Source organism: Pinus tabuliformis, chromosome 3_1, assembly GCF_031772625.1.
Source record: "Pinus tabuliformis cultivar Carrire ecotype Pingquan chromosome 3_1, CPIR1, whole genome shotgun sequence".
Lineage (NCBI taxonomy): Eukaryota > Viridiplantae > Streptophyta > Pinopsida > Pinales > Pinaceae > Pinus > Pinus tabuliformis.
The window spans coordinates 349866428-349879282 of NC_142301.1; the positions used below are offsets into that span (position 1 = coordinate 349866428).

The 12855-nt window shown below is 36.3% G+C and overlaps 1 pseudogene; it reads left to right on the plus strand.

The window, feature by feature from the left end:
- The first annotated feature begins 9935 nt into the window (after positions 1 to 9935).
- On the plus strand, positions 9936 to 10451 carry LOC149187157 (STS14 protein pseudogene; annotated as a pseudogene).
- The last annotated feature ends 2404 nt before the right edge of the window (positions 10452 to 12855 follow it).

A 12855-nucleotide genomic window follows, 5' to 3' on the forward strand; every position in this document is an offset into this window, starting at 1 on the left:
TGACAGGTTAATAAAAAGAATAGCAAATGCAGTGTTGGGACCGGTATAGGAGTCGAGGCTATGTGAGAGCACGATTGATGAGGAAAAAGGCACGCAGCTTCCAAGAGATGCCATATATATATATATATATATATATATTATATATATATATATATATATATATACACCAATCTATGTAAGTGATTCAATTTACTAGTTACTTTATATAATGATTTAAAATATTTTAATGTTCTAAATTGTGATAAATTTTAAAAAAAATAAGGTTTAGAATGTGTTTTAAAACTATTTTTGTTTGGCTGTGAGTTTGTTGGAAATAAGGAAAAAGCTTCTTGGTCTAAGATTTAGAGGAATGTGGCAGGAGTGAAAGCCTACTCTCTTAAGAATAACCAACAGAGTAATTGTGTGTGGCATAATTTTTTTTAACTATGATGAGTCAGCGTTTATGAGCACATAGAAATCAATAATAACTGTACCATGGCTAATTAAAGAACTAAATTATGATAATTCTTCTCACTTTATTAAAAAAAACAAAGTATAAAAATTGTAAATAGGGAAAAAAACTCACCCCGAAAATAAAAATAAAACTTAACTTATTTATTTATTTATGATTATTATTAGATCCGCAATTAGGCCAATAGGCCTTCCTTTGAAAGGGACTTTCGTCGTCCCTTTGTTTCTCAGGCTGACACCTGGCGTCGGGCATAGAGCGGGTATAAACCCTCTAACCACCCACACCTTTGTCCACAGAGTTCTGAAAGCGAGTTGTCATACTCGTCGTGTATTCATGGATATTCATGAAGGCGGTTCTGCGGCTACTTAATTTTTAGTTGGAGTTTGAGAAATTCGTGACGTTTTCTTCGGAAGCTTAAGCATTCATGAGCTCCAGTAGTAATGGCGCATTGTGTTTTCAAAGAAAGATGCATATGGTAGCATCTGTCTATTTGGTAGCATCTGTCAAGAACTTGGAGCAACGAAGCATCCACAAAGTGATTTTTTCTTGCATTTTTATGTTTTTGTTCCTGTGCTAGCTCTCTAATTGGATATAAAGTTTGAGTAGGGTGTAGTTGTTATTCAGCAACATATTCACTGCCAATTGCACAACAGTATAACCTCGCTCATTTGAGCGTGACAACCCTTAATGATTGTGTTCCAATCAGTGATCTAGAGTTGATTGCAATGGGTTTTGATGAAGCGGTATATTGCTGGTAATTTGCGAGTGGGATTCCTGCAGTAAGGCTCGATCTGGGCCTTCCTCTGCATCTCACTATATCTGTGCACACTAGTTTTATGCCGAAGTCTTTTACGTCAGAGTTCCAGGACAATTCCTTTCAATGCTGCGTGGATTGCTGCAATTGTAGATACTATGCATCTTCATTATCAAATACTGTTACTGAATATTTTATTGTACAGTATCTCACATCTGGTTTTGGTTTGCATTTCTGTGCAGTGCATCCGAGAGCCATCCTAATATTCTCGGAGTAACATCTGTGCACTTAGGATTTAGAATTAGATCGCTAGGAGGTGGTCTGTAAGGCTGTCAAATTAGATTCCTTACAGAACTAACATGCGTGTTCTTCGCATAAATAGCTCAGGAAATGCATGCAGAGAGGGCTTGAATACACAAACGAGCTTTCCAGCGAAGTAGTGTTGTTTCCTTGACACCCATTTCGCAAAATGTAAGTTTGGGGTTCCTAAGGGTTTTTATCATATACCAAACCTTACATTTCTGCAGAAAGCTTGTTCGAAGAAGAAACAACTGCCATGGGGGAATACATGAGATTGTTGCTGCTTGTGCTTGTTTTGGTTTTTTCTTCAAAGAGGCCTACTGTGGAGACCCATTTGTGTTTTATGACTGTAATGTTTCTTACATTGAAGCTGCCCCTCTGGGTGTGAAGCAATAGGTAATTGCTTCTGTTACATATCTGTAGTATTGTATTATAGATCTGCTACATTGGGTTTTTGTTTTATCAGTAATATTGTGTTTTTGGTTTTGATTTTTTCTCTGTGGTTTGGAAGTCGTGGGTATGCTGTTATTGATTGGATTCCAATATTGGTTCATTTATAGTGACAATTGCTAACTTCTCAGAGCATTGACAGTGTTCTACTTACTTATTATCTGTTCCCTGCGTTTTGGAAGTGGTCGTTAGGGTGCCATTGAATGGAGCACAGTGTGGGTTCATTGACACTCATAGTTTCTAAATTCTTGGAGCAATACTACTGTCATCACAGTTGGCTTTGGGCTTTTGTGCCTCTGTAATTCCAATACAAGTTGGGGCCATGGGGTAGGCCATAGGGTGAAGTGGGGGCGTTAGATTTGAAGATCCTACCTAGCTTCTCGGAACAATGTGTTGGGTTTCTGTGGCTGAAATGCAAGCTGGGGTTGTAGTCCCCTGGGGCCTCCAGGTTTGTTGGAAATCCCCTAGTTACCGAACTTCTCCTTGTCTTGGATACTTGATGGAGCAACGAAGCATCCATGCAGTGATTTTTTCTTGCATTTTTATGTTTTTGTTCATGTGCTAGCTCTCTAATTGGATATAGAGTTTGAGTAGGGTGTAGTTGTTATTTAGCAACCTATTGACCGCCAATTGCACAGCAGTATAGCCTTGCTCATTTGAGCGTGACAGCCCTTAATGATTGTGTTCCAATCAATGATCTAGAGTTGATTGCAGTGGGTTTTGATGAAGCGGTGTATTGCTGGTAATCTGCGAGTGGGCTTCCTATAGTAAGGCTCGATTGGGGCCTTCCTCTACATCTCACTATATGCGAATGCACTCACGAGACTAGAAAATAAGAGCAAGCCAAGGGATCCACTTAACAAGAATACCCTTAGTGTCAACTTCGCATGTAGCAGGTTCCGAGGCCTTGATGTCTGATGCATATGCCCTAGGCCATGCTAGAATACTAAAGATTTCCTGGTTTGTCGCAGCTCCCCCAACTGCAAAACTTCTTGTCTTGGACATTTGATTGGGCAATGGAGCAATCTGTGCAGCGAGTTTTGCCATTATTGGTATTATTCTACCTTTTTTATTGCGCTAGCCCTCTAATTGGATATAGATTTGGGGACTTTCTACTGGACATGGACCTGCTGATGCACCTCACTATATGCGGGTGCACTCATGGGACTAGAAAGTAAGAGAAAGCCTAGGGATCCCATTAACAAGAATGTGCTTAGTGTCAACTCCGCCAGCAGCGGGTTCCTAGGCCTTGATGCCCATTGCATGTTCCCCAATCCACTATAATGATGGAGTTCTCCTGGTTTACTCGAGCTCTCCCAACTGCCAAACTTTTTCTGTCTTGGATGTTTTGTTTGACAATGAATTTGTGCAACAAGTTTTGTAATTGTTGATATTTTTGTCTTTGTTATTATGCTAGCTCTGTGATTGGCTATAGAGTTGAGTAGGGTAGCTTTGATGAAGCATCACATTTACTCCAATGCACATCGGTATAGACTTCTGTCTTGTTTGCAGCAGCTGCATCCAGAATAGAGTACTAATGTGGAATGGAAAGCACAGTGTGACCGAATGGTAAACAATAACTAACTTCTTTGATTTTCTTTTATTTTAGTGGAAACTGATAAAAAAATATTCAATCAATTAATCGGTTGAGTTGAATTTTGTGGGGCATTGAATGGCATTCTTCTATCGAGCCGAGTGCTTCTTCTGGAATGGGCATTGCAGATGACTGCAAGCACACTTTCCTGGAGCTGAAGAGGAAGAAGATCCATCGCTACCTGGTGTTCAAAATCGACGATAAAACTAAACAAGTGGTCATTGAAAAGACCGTAGGACCTGCCGAGAGTTACGATGATTTCACTGCTGCCCTCCCAACGATTGCCGGTACGCTGTCTATGACTTCGATTTTGTCACCTAGGAGAACTGTCAAAAAAGCAAGATCTTCTTCATTGCATGGTAATGAATTTCATCCACCTTCCCATTTCAATTCTCCCACAATTCATCAAGCCCACACCCAGTTTAGGCCGGTTCCTATTTAAGTTCCATTTTTAAGAATTTTACACACTAACAAACTCTGATCAAGCTGAAAAATTAAGCTAATGTATTTGAATCATTGGTGTGTTCACGTCCCAGTCATCCCGGGGGATCTTGTTATTATGGGTTTCCAGTTTTCTTCTTTTTTTATGAAGTTTTTGTGTTGTGAGATATCAGCTTAGTCTTCTTTATATATTTGTTTCCAAGGATTGTCTGGTCTGGTGCAGTACAAATTTCATTGGATAGGTTAGACAATGCAACTAGTTCCATTATCACAGAGAGATATAAACAAAACCCTCAACCAACAGGTTAATGTTCCGATCCCTTTAGCCTATTTCATGCTTTATGAATATGAAAGCTGGTTTTGGGATGCAAGACACTGGGTTGATTTGATAGCATCCTCCCCTCACTCTAGTAGTAATAGTATACTAACATTATTGGTTGTATAGTTGTCATGCCTTGTGCCCCTTCTCTGCTTGTGATTGTTATCTATGCAAGGTTTTACAAACTGATCAGGTTTCTTTTTACATTAATAATCACTCTATCTATGTTGGGTGTTGTTGTGAATAAACCCATATGCATAACAATTACTAGACAAAGGTGGTTTATTAGGCATTTCCAGTATTGTCTATATGGGATTTTTTATACAATAATAATAATTACCCTTGATGAAGGGGATCTCTGTTGTGTCTAATTGAAGCCATGATGCCTTAACTTCCTATGTTCTCGGTTGTCTGTAAGGGATTTTGTTCCACAATAATTAATTTCTCTTAATGAAGGAAATCTTTGTTGTGTCTGATTGAAGCTATGATGCCTTAACCACCTATCTTCTTTTTGGTTATGGACTGTTATCTTATTCAAACTCTCCGCAATACTAGATTAATACAGGCATTTTTTCAAGCCTCCATCAAACATGCACAATTGCATATGTTCCCTCTTCTACAAAAGGGTGCATTTGGTAAGAAATTTCAGACTTCTCTATAGTTTTCCTTCTTGGTAGCCACTGGAAGAGAAGGAACTTTTGGTTATCTGCTTATGTGAACCCTTTCTGAAAATTAATGATCTTTCTATGGATCATATTAATTCAAATTGTCTTATGTCAACTATATAAAAAAAAAAATCTCAGCCCATGGGTCCATTATATATGTTTAGTTATAACTTACCAAACACATCTCTATGTGTAGAGTGACTTTTCCCTGTCGACCTTAGGGTCTTTAGATTATTATGGATGTTGAGTGTTTTAGCTTTGGCCGAAACCAAACTCTGTTGTTTTGTTCTCGTTTTGTTAAGATCCATTTATGCAATTCATGGAATTACAGTGTTTAAATTTCTCTTCATTATTTACAGTGGCTATATTCTCCACTGAGTTTTGTATGGCTATGAATGTAATCAGTAAATAGGTTGGGCGTTATCCTTTTCCTGTACTGTTGGTTTAACAGGTTACTTGTAGTATACATATATGCATTTTGGTATTTTATGGCTAAACACTTGGTTTGAAATAGTTCTGCAATCAAATCTTGCATGTTGGGCATGTAAATAATTCCATTTTTGAAATCACAAAGGATGATCCAGTTTTATGTTGCCTTCCCATGTCATGACTAGCTGCTTCATCATCCCCAAGAATTTTTAGCAGATGGCAATGCATCTCACAACAAGTTTCTGGCCAGTCACAACAATATATCAGGGACTTGGACATTAGTTAGACTAGGGAAATTTCCTAGAAATTCAAGCAGTCTGCCATTAAAATTATTCTCAAAAACAATAAAAGCGACCAATACTCTACCTCTACAGACATTATGTGGAAGAGGACCCGAAATATCATTCGTTGATACATCAAACTCAACACGTTTAGAACCCATCCCAATTCCCGGGGGCACTAGTCCTGTGAGCTTGTTGGTAAAAAGCTTGAGATGGACTAAATTAGTAAGCTTATCAAGCCCAGAGGGTATAGACCCAGAAAGTGTGTTGGTTGATAACTGCACTGTCTCTAAATTTGTCAAATCTCCAATCCCATCGGGGATGCTTCCATTTAGCTCATTGATTGACAGATCCAAATTCAGAGGACTCTTAAGATTGTTGATATTGTCTGGAATTGGTCCAGATAGATTGTTCATAAATAAAAATAAATGTGTCATGTTTGTAAAGGCCATCAATGTGTTAGGGATCCTTCCAGTCAAAAGATTCCATGAGAGGTCCAAGTGTACCATATCTCTTATATTCCCTAATGTCTCTGGAATTTCACCCACTAAACTGCAATTTGTCATCCACAACTGCTGCAACTTTGTCAAGTTCCCGAGTTCAGGTGGGATTACCCCTTGAGACAGAGGGTTGTTGTCCAGTGCTAAGCTTTTCAATGAAGAGATATTTCCAAGGAAGAAAGAAACAGTACCATTCAACTGATTATAGGCCAAGTGCAATACCTCAAGAAGAGGCGACCGTCCGAATCCAGCAGGAATGTCCCCAAAAAAATCGTTGGTTGAGAGGTCCAATCATACCAGCTCCTCTAGTTTGTATATCTCATTCGGCAAGGGCCCACTAAACACGTTCTGAGACAAATTCAAGATAACCAAACGGCTACAATTCAGCAGTCCGGATGGAAAATCCCCCCAAAAATAATTTAAGCACAAGTTCAAGCCCCTCAGATTACTCAATTGACCGATACTAGAAGGAATCGTTCTAGTGATTTCCAAGTTTTGAAGGTCCAGACCCACAACAGACATGGTGTTTCTATCACAGGTGACTCTGGTCCAGTTACAGTGGTCGTTGCCTTTTGAATCAGTTTTCCAGTCAGCTAGTGCCCCACTAGTAATCCAACTCTCTTTGACCTGCAATAGTAATTGGCCTTCTTCTGACAGGCAATGGCATCGCAAGCAGAGCAACAATCCAAGCAGTAAGACAGGGCAATATGCATTTCCCATTTGCGTGGCATACATTTTTCTTAATACTTAGTCAGACAATTATGCAGGTAGAGTGTGAAGTAGCTATTAAAGGGTAACGCCATCTTTTGATGGGTATTCTTAATCGGTCACTGGTTTTTAGTGTGAGTATTTGGTTTGCAATTCCATCTATTTGGCTTCAATTCTCTGGTTTCATTGCTTACCATAATAACGCTGAAAAGATAAACAGCTAATTCCCCACCATCATGTAGAATTTCAAAAGGGAAAAGGGACAGTAATTTTCTTGTGATTCATTGGTCACTAACTATAGATCTGTTGCTTGACAGAGAGTTGTTGAGAGTGTTGGAGAAGGGGTGACTGCCCTATCAGTTTCAATTTGCCTACTGGTGCATGTGATGTTGTTTGCAAGGCATAGGAAAATAAACCTTTTCTGCCACTCCCATGCCATTGTTGACTTGTTGTGGCCCATCAAGGGTGCTCTTGCTGGCTGGGGTCTGATGGACTTGAGTAGTCTCAAATCTGCATATCCTGTGGGGGTGTGGTGTTTCCCCTCACACCCTTTCAACATTTTATAGGTAATAGTTAATAGGTTAGTTGTGCTTCCTGACCAGACATATGTCACTCCTTTGCATGATGCCTGAAAAGTTGCAAAGGAATAGTTTGATTTCTGTTTCACTACCAGGCTCATGCTGCACTCTTGCATGAAGGCATGTGTCTTCATTAAGGGGTGAAATTTGATTGTGTCTGGACTCTGTACAACTGTGTTTTGTAAATCACAGGATTCACTAGCTCATAGGTAGCTAATTTTAGTACTTAGGCCCAACGTTACCTGCCCTTTATATGTTTCTATGGGAAAAGCCTTTCTGCTATCCACCCTTTTTGCGTAATATGTTCATTGTACTGATATATTTTTTTATTGATAGAACTTGGAGTCGTGTTTAATATATACATGTGTGCACTATCTGGGCACACATGTATGTGTGTTTGGCCTCCCTTCTGTAGAGACAAATTGTATTTAACAGCCCCATTGCTTACAATATTAGAGAAACCTGCATACAATTTTGAATTCAATTACAAGAACTTCTGTTGCTTTGTACATCAGGCTGTGGTCCAGTGGAAACTTCAAAAGTTTTTGTTACAATGACACGGTTTCTAATCCTAACAAGCATGCTCCTCCCTTGAATGAGATTTGCCAGGTGTGGCTCTTGACTCTATTGAATATTATTGAGGTATGCAGATTATGGTATGGTCCTGGCAAGTTACCAATTCTTCTCTTAAATGTGTGAGGGTGGGTAGAGCTTCTTACAAGGTTTACCATCCAGGTAATGATAATATATTCCCATTTACGAATAAATAAAAGAAATAATTAATACTCATAGGGGGTTATGATAAATGATGGGAAATCAAGGTTTTCAATCAATGGGAAACCATTTATTATTATTATTATTATTATTATAATTATAATTATTATTAATGTTTAAATAAAAATAGTTACATAATTATTTATAGATCATAAAATTAATTGTATTTTATTAAACATCACATAACAATACAATAAGTATTGGTTTAAGAATATTATAATTTGACTTTCTAATCGCACTATACAATTATGGGGCCTACCTTATTTCCATCTGGTTATGGTTAACGAGATACATGCAATGGTAAATGTTGACATAAACGAGGTAAATAATATTATGGGGCCTACCTTATTTCCATCTGGTTATAGTTACCGAGATGCACGCAATGGTAAATGTTGACATAATCCAAGTAAATAATGTTGATATTGTGGAATGGTTAATGTTTATATAATTTATTTAAATAATGCTTTTTCAACACTCATGGTTTAAGTAAATAATTTTGATGTGACCTTCACTTGAGGGGTTATCATTATTAATTAAGGTTTACAATTAGTTAATGTTTTAGTGGTTTGTTTTAATATTTGCAAATCACAAATTTCTCCGCTTTTCATTTACCATGTAAAACGATGTAATTTATTTTTTATTTAAAAAAATAAAGTGTGTTGCCAATAATCTATTGATTTTTTAGTATGAACAAGTTTTAAACTTAATATATTGATGTGAATGGTTTGGTTTTGGTTTTGTTGTTTTAGTATCAAATGTGCTGGTACCGGATGGTCATCGTGGTTATTCCCTTGGTCACTAGCGAGTTTTGTATATGCTATCCTATCCGCCTCTCTTTGTACCTTTTGAGACAATTGTTAATTTATATAATTAAAGTTTAGACAAGGGTGGTTATCGAACACAAATGAAGAAATGCCAATAAGAAAAACAGTTGAATATGAGCGCGACAAACCAGGGGAAATTAATAGGAATGTCGTGCCTGACACGCTTGTTTAAGATGACTCTGAGACACCCAGAAAGCCACGTTCACCTGTACATAACATGCTAATGAAAATGCTGAGCCCAATATCGAGAAGTCCGAGCCCTAAATTAGTAATTTCGAGGTCTAAGAAAATTTAGTTTCACATGTCCACTAACGAAGTCCATCATTGGAATCAAGTATCCCATGTACCGTGCATATGCAGACCTATATCCCACAACCTAAATTTCAATATTTATCGAATTAACCTCGACCCAGCACATGGTGGTATTTCTCCCCATGCTTTGAAATCTACAACTTCAACCATTGGAAAGCCCTCCTACTTTAGTAACTTTTAATTATTGCAATAATGAATGCATCGGAATAATTGATCTAGGAGGCTGTGTCCATACAGTCATAACTCTCTTCTTGAGTCACTGTACATGCAATCTGAGAAAAGGCCTCCTACTGGAATAACCTTTAATTATCGCAGTTCCGATTGCATCGGGAAAATTGATCTAGAAAGCAGCGTCGTGAAAGTCATAATGGTAATTATTTCACCAGCTGTGGATGCAAATTGCACAATAAGATTTGTTAGAACCTATATAAGAATGGGAAGCAGAAGCCTAAAAGCAAGCCAGGGCAGAGAAAACTAGAGTCTACCAGTAGATTGGTGGTATTTTCCTGCAACTAGCGAAAAAATTGTGTGGATTCTTTTTATTTTGAATCAGAAATGAATGGAATCAGCACTGTATTATTTATTCTTTTGGTGTCAGCAGTTGCAACAGCAGAAAATACCAATGTGAGCAGCGCTCATGAAAGTGTTTTTGCAGTAGAGTTTTTACGTGCCCATAACAAGGAGAGAGCTTTGGTGGGAGTTCCTCCTCTGCTCTGGGACGCCAAAGTTGCTTCTTTCGCCAGCAAATATGGCAGGGTTCAGAGGGACGAACACCACTGTGAAATGGTGCATTCGGAGGCCAAAGAGTATGGAGAGAATCTATTCTGGGGAGAGTCGAGTAGCATAAGCCCGGCCGAAGCTGTTCAAGCTTGGATTGCCCAGAAGAAGTTCTACGATTACAATACCAATTCCTGTAATTCTGACGAGCCATGTGGAGTTTACACGCAGGTGGTGTGGAAAACGAGTACTAAGCTTGGGTGTGCCGAGGTGACCTGTGATAAGGGTAATATTGTTCTGGTTGTCTGCAACTATTTCCCCAGGGGGAATATCATTGGAGAGAGACCTTTCTGATTTATGAACATTACATTATGTTTCAACTAATGCTGTTAAATGCAGTAAATAGGAATTGATAGATAGACAGCCATAAGGATATAGAGATGAGTACTGGAATAAAAAATCAAAGGGAAACAGTAGTACTAGTTTCCTGTCGCCTATTTCAAGAATCAATGTCCGAATAATACTACTGTTGTATAATTCGGTGATGGTTACTCTGTGCGTAGATTTGCTGTGTGGTTTATGTTTCTGGCAAAGATTGATCATTTCGCAAGTAACAGCTCCATCATTATCATATTTATTTTAAAATAATAGTGGTATTATTATAATATTTGTTTTAATATGTGAAATATAAAATGGTGATTGACGTGAATCTAGTTTAGTGAGTGGAGAGATTCATTGAGCTTAGATGTTCATTCTACAACTCAGTATAAGGAGATATGTAAGTTTGTAGTCAAGTATTAGGGGATGTATATGTTTGTCTCTCATTATGGGTCATTATGAGGGGATGTGTAAGTTAAGGATGTGTAAGTTGGTTGGTATTTTTGTCGGTGCCCTTTAAAATAAAACTAAAAAATAAAAAATATGTTCTAAATAGAAAAATGATATCAGTTATAATTAAAACAAAATTATATTACGAAGTAATTAAAAGTAAAAAAATATGTGAATAACATGTTTAAATCTTATACCTTTCAAAAATATTTCAACCAGAGATTTAAATAAACTATTTGAGGATCTATGTTAATTAATTTAATTGGATATCAACATCATATATATCTATATATAGAAAAATAAATTAAGTTTTTATGGTTAAATTTTTTATTTGATCCTATATATACTCTATTTAGCATTGAAAGATACAATTTAAACAATGAAAAATAACACATTGTACTTTGCACTTTCAAAAAAGTTTGAATGTGAATAAATTTGATCTCTCTTGAATCATGTTAAATCCATATTTAAAATAAACCTATACTATATATGAAATATAACTCTAAAAATTCTTCTTACTAAAATCAAATATCATAAATTATATATTTAATTGGATAACACTGTTGTGATTTTTTTTACTCACTCAAATTTCGTAAATTGACATATTTAAATTTGGAAAATTTTAGAATACTCGAATTATATTATATTAGAGATTATAGTCGTTTTAGTAATTACTAAACAAATGAGTACAAAATAACTTAAATACAGGTCAAGACTGGGCCTTGCTAGATGGGAGGTCACAGGATCAATTCCCAAAAGCTCTTGGGTCAGGTCTTGTAGTAGGCCGAGGGGCGTCAGCCCAGATTTTTCCAGTGGACTTAGCCCGAAGGTGTCCATGAAACACACGCAAAATAAATAAATAAATAAATAAGTTTATCCCTTCCATTAATAATCTTAGGATTTATATTGACAAATTTATTATATATATATATATATATATAAAAGTTTAATGGTATATAATCATTCAAGCCTGTCCATTAGCATATTTAATAAGTTTTGATCATTTAAGTTATTAAAAATATTTAATTAAAACTTTTTAATACACATCAAGATTCGTTATTCCGAAAATAACAATAAAATAAAGAAATACAATTTACTTCATTTTGACTGATTAATATCCATGATTTTACTTAAAACTTTGTAATGCACATCAAGCTTCATTATCCAAAAAAATAACAATAAAATAAAGAAATACGATTTACTTTATTTTGACCGATTAATATCGAAAATCATGTACTTGGGTTAATGGTTACAGGACAAACACAAACTCGACTTGGAGGACAAAGCTTCTTCTGCTAATATGACCGATAATGGAGGGATATTAATGACAAATAGCCCTAGAACACTGGATAAACCTTCATCGAACTTAACAATGCGGGCATGTGAATGAGAAATAACCCAGAACAATGGATACACTTTCATCAAACTTATCATAACCTATGTCAGAAATGGCCACCTGCAGGTTATTAGCATGCAGCCCAAAAATATATTTGCAAATTTGTATATAAGACGTTTCAGAAAATATTTACTAATTTGTTTCGAAAATGATTTAGGAACGTTCTGGTTTTAAGTGTTTTTTCCAAAATATTAATTTGTTTCGAAAATGATTTAGAAACGTTCCTGTTTTAATTTTATTTCTAATTAAATTCGTTTAACATAGGCATTTAAGTTTATTTTTCTAATTAAATTGGCATAAAGTTACATAGCGATTTGTTTCGGAAATGATTTAGAAACGTTCTTGCTTTAACTTTATTTCTAATTAAATTCATTTAAAGTTACATAGGGATTTAAGTTTATTTTTCTAATTAAATTCGTTAAAGTTACATCGCGATTTATTGGAATTACATGTAGAATGGTGAATTTACAAAATAAAGATCTCTTAATATTTTTCAAAACAAGTAAAAAAACATTTCAATCAATAAAAAACCAA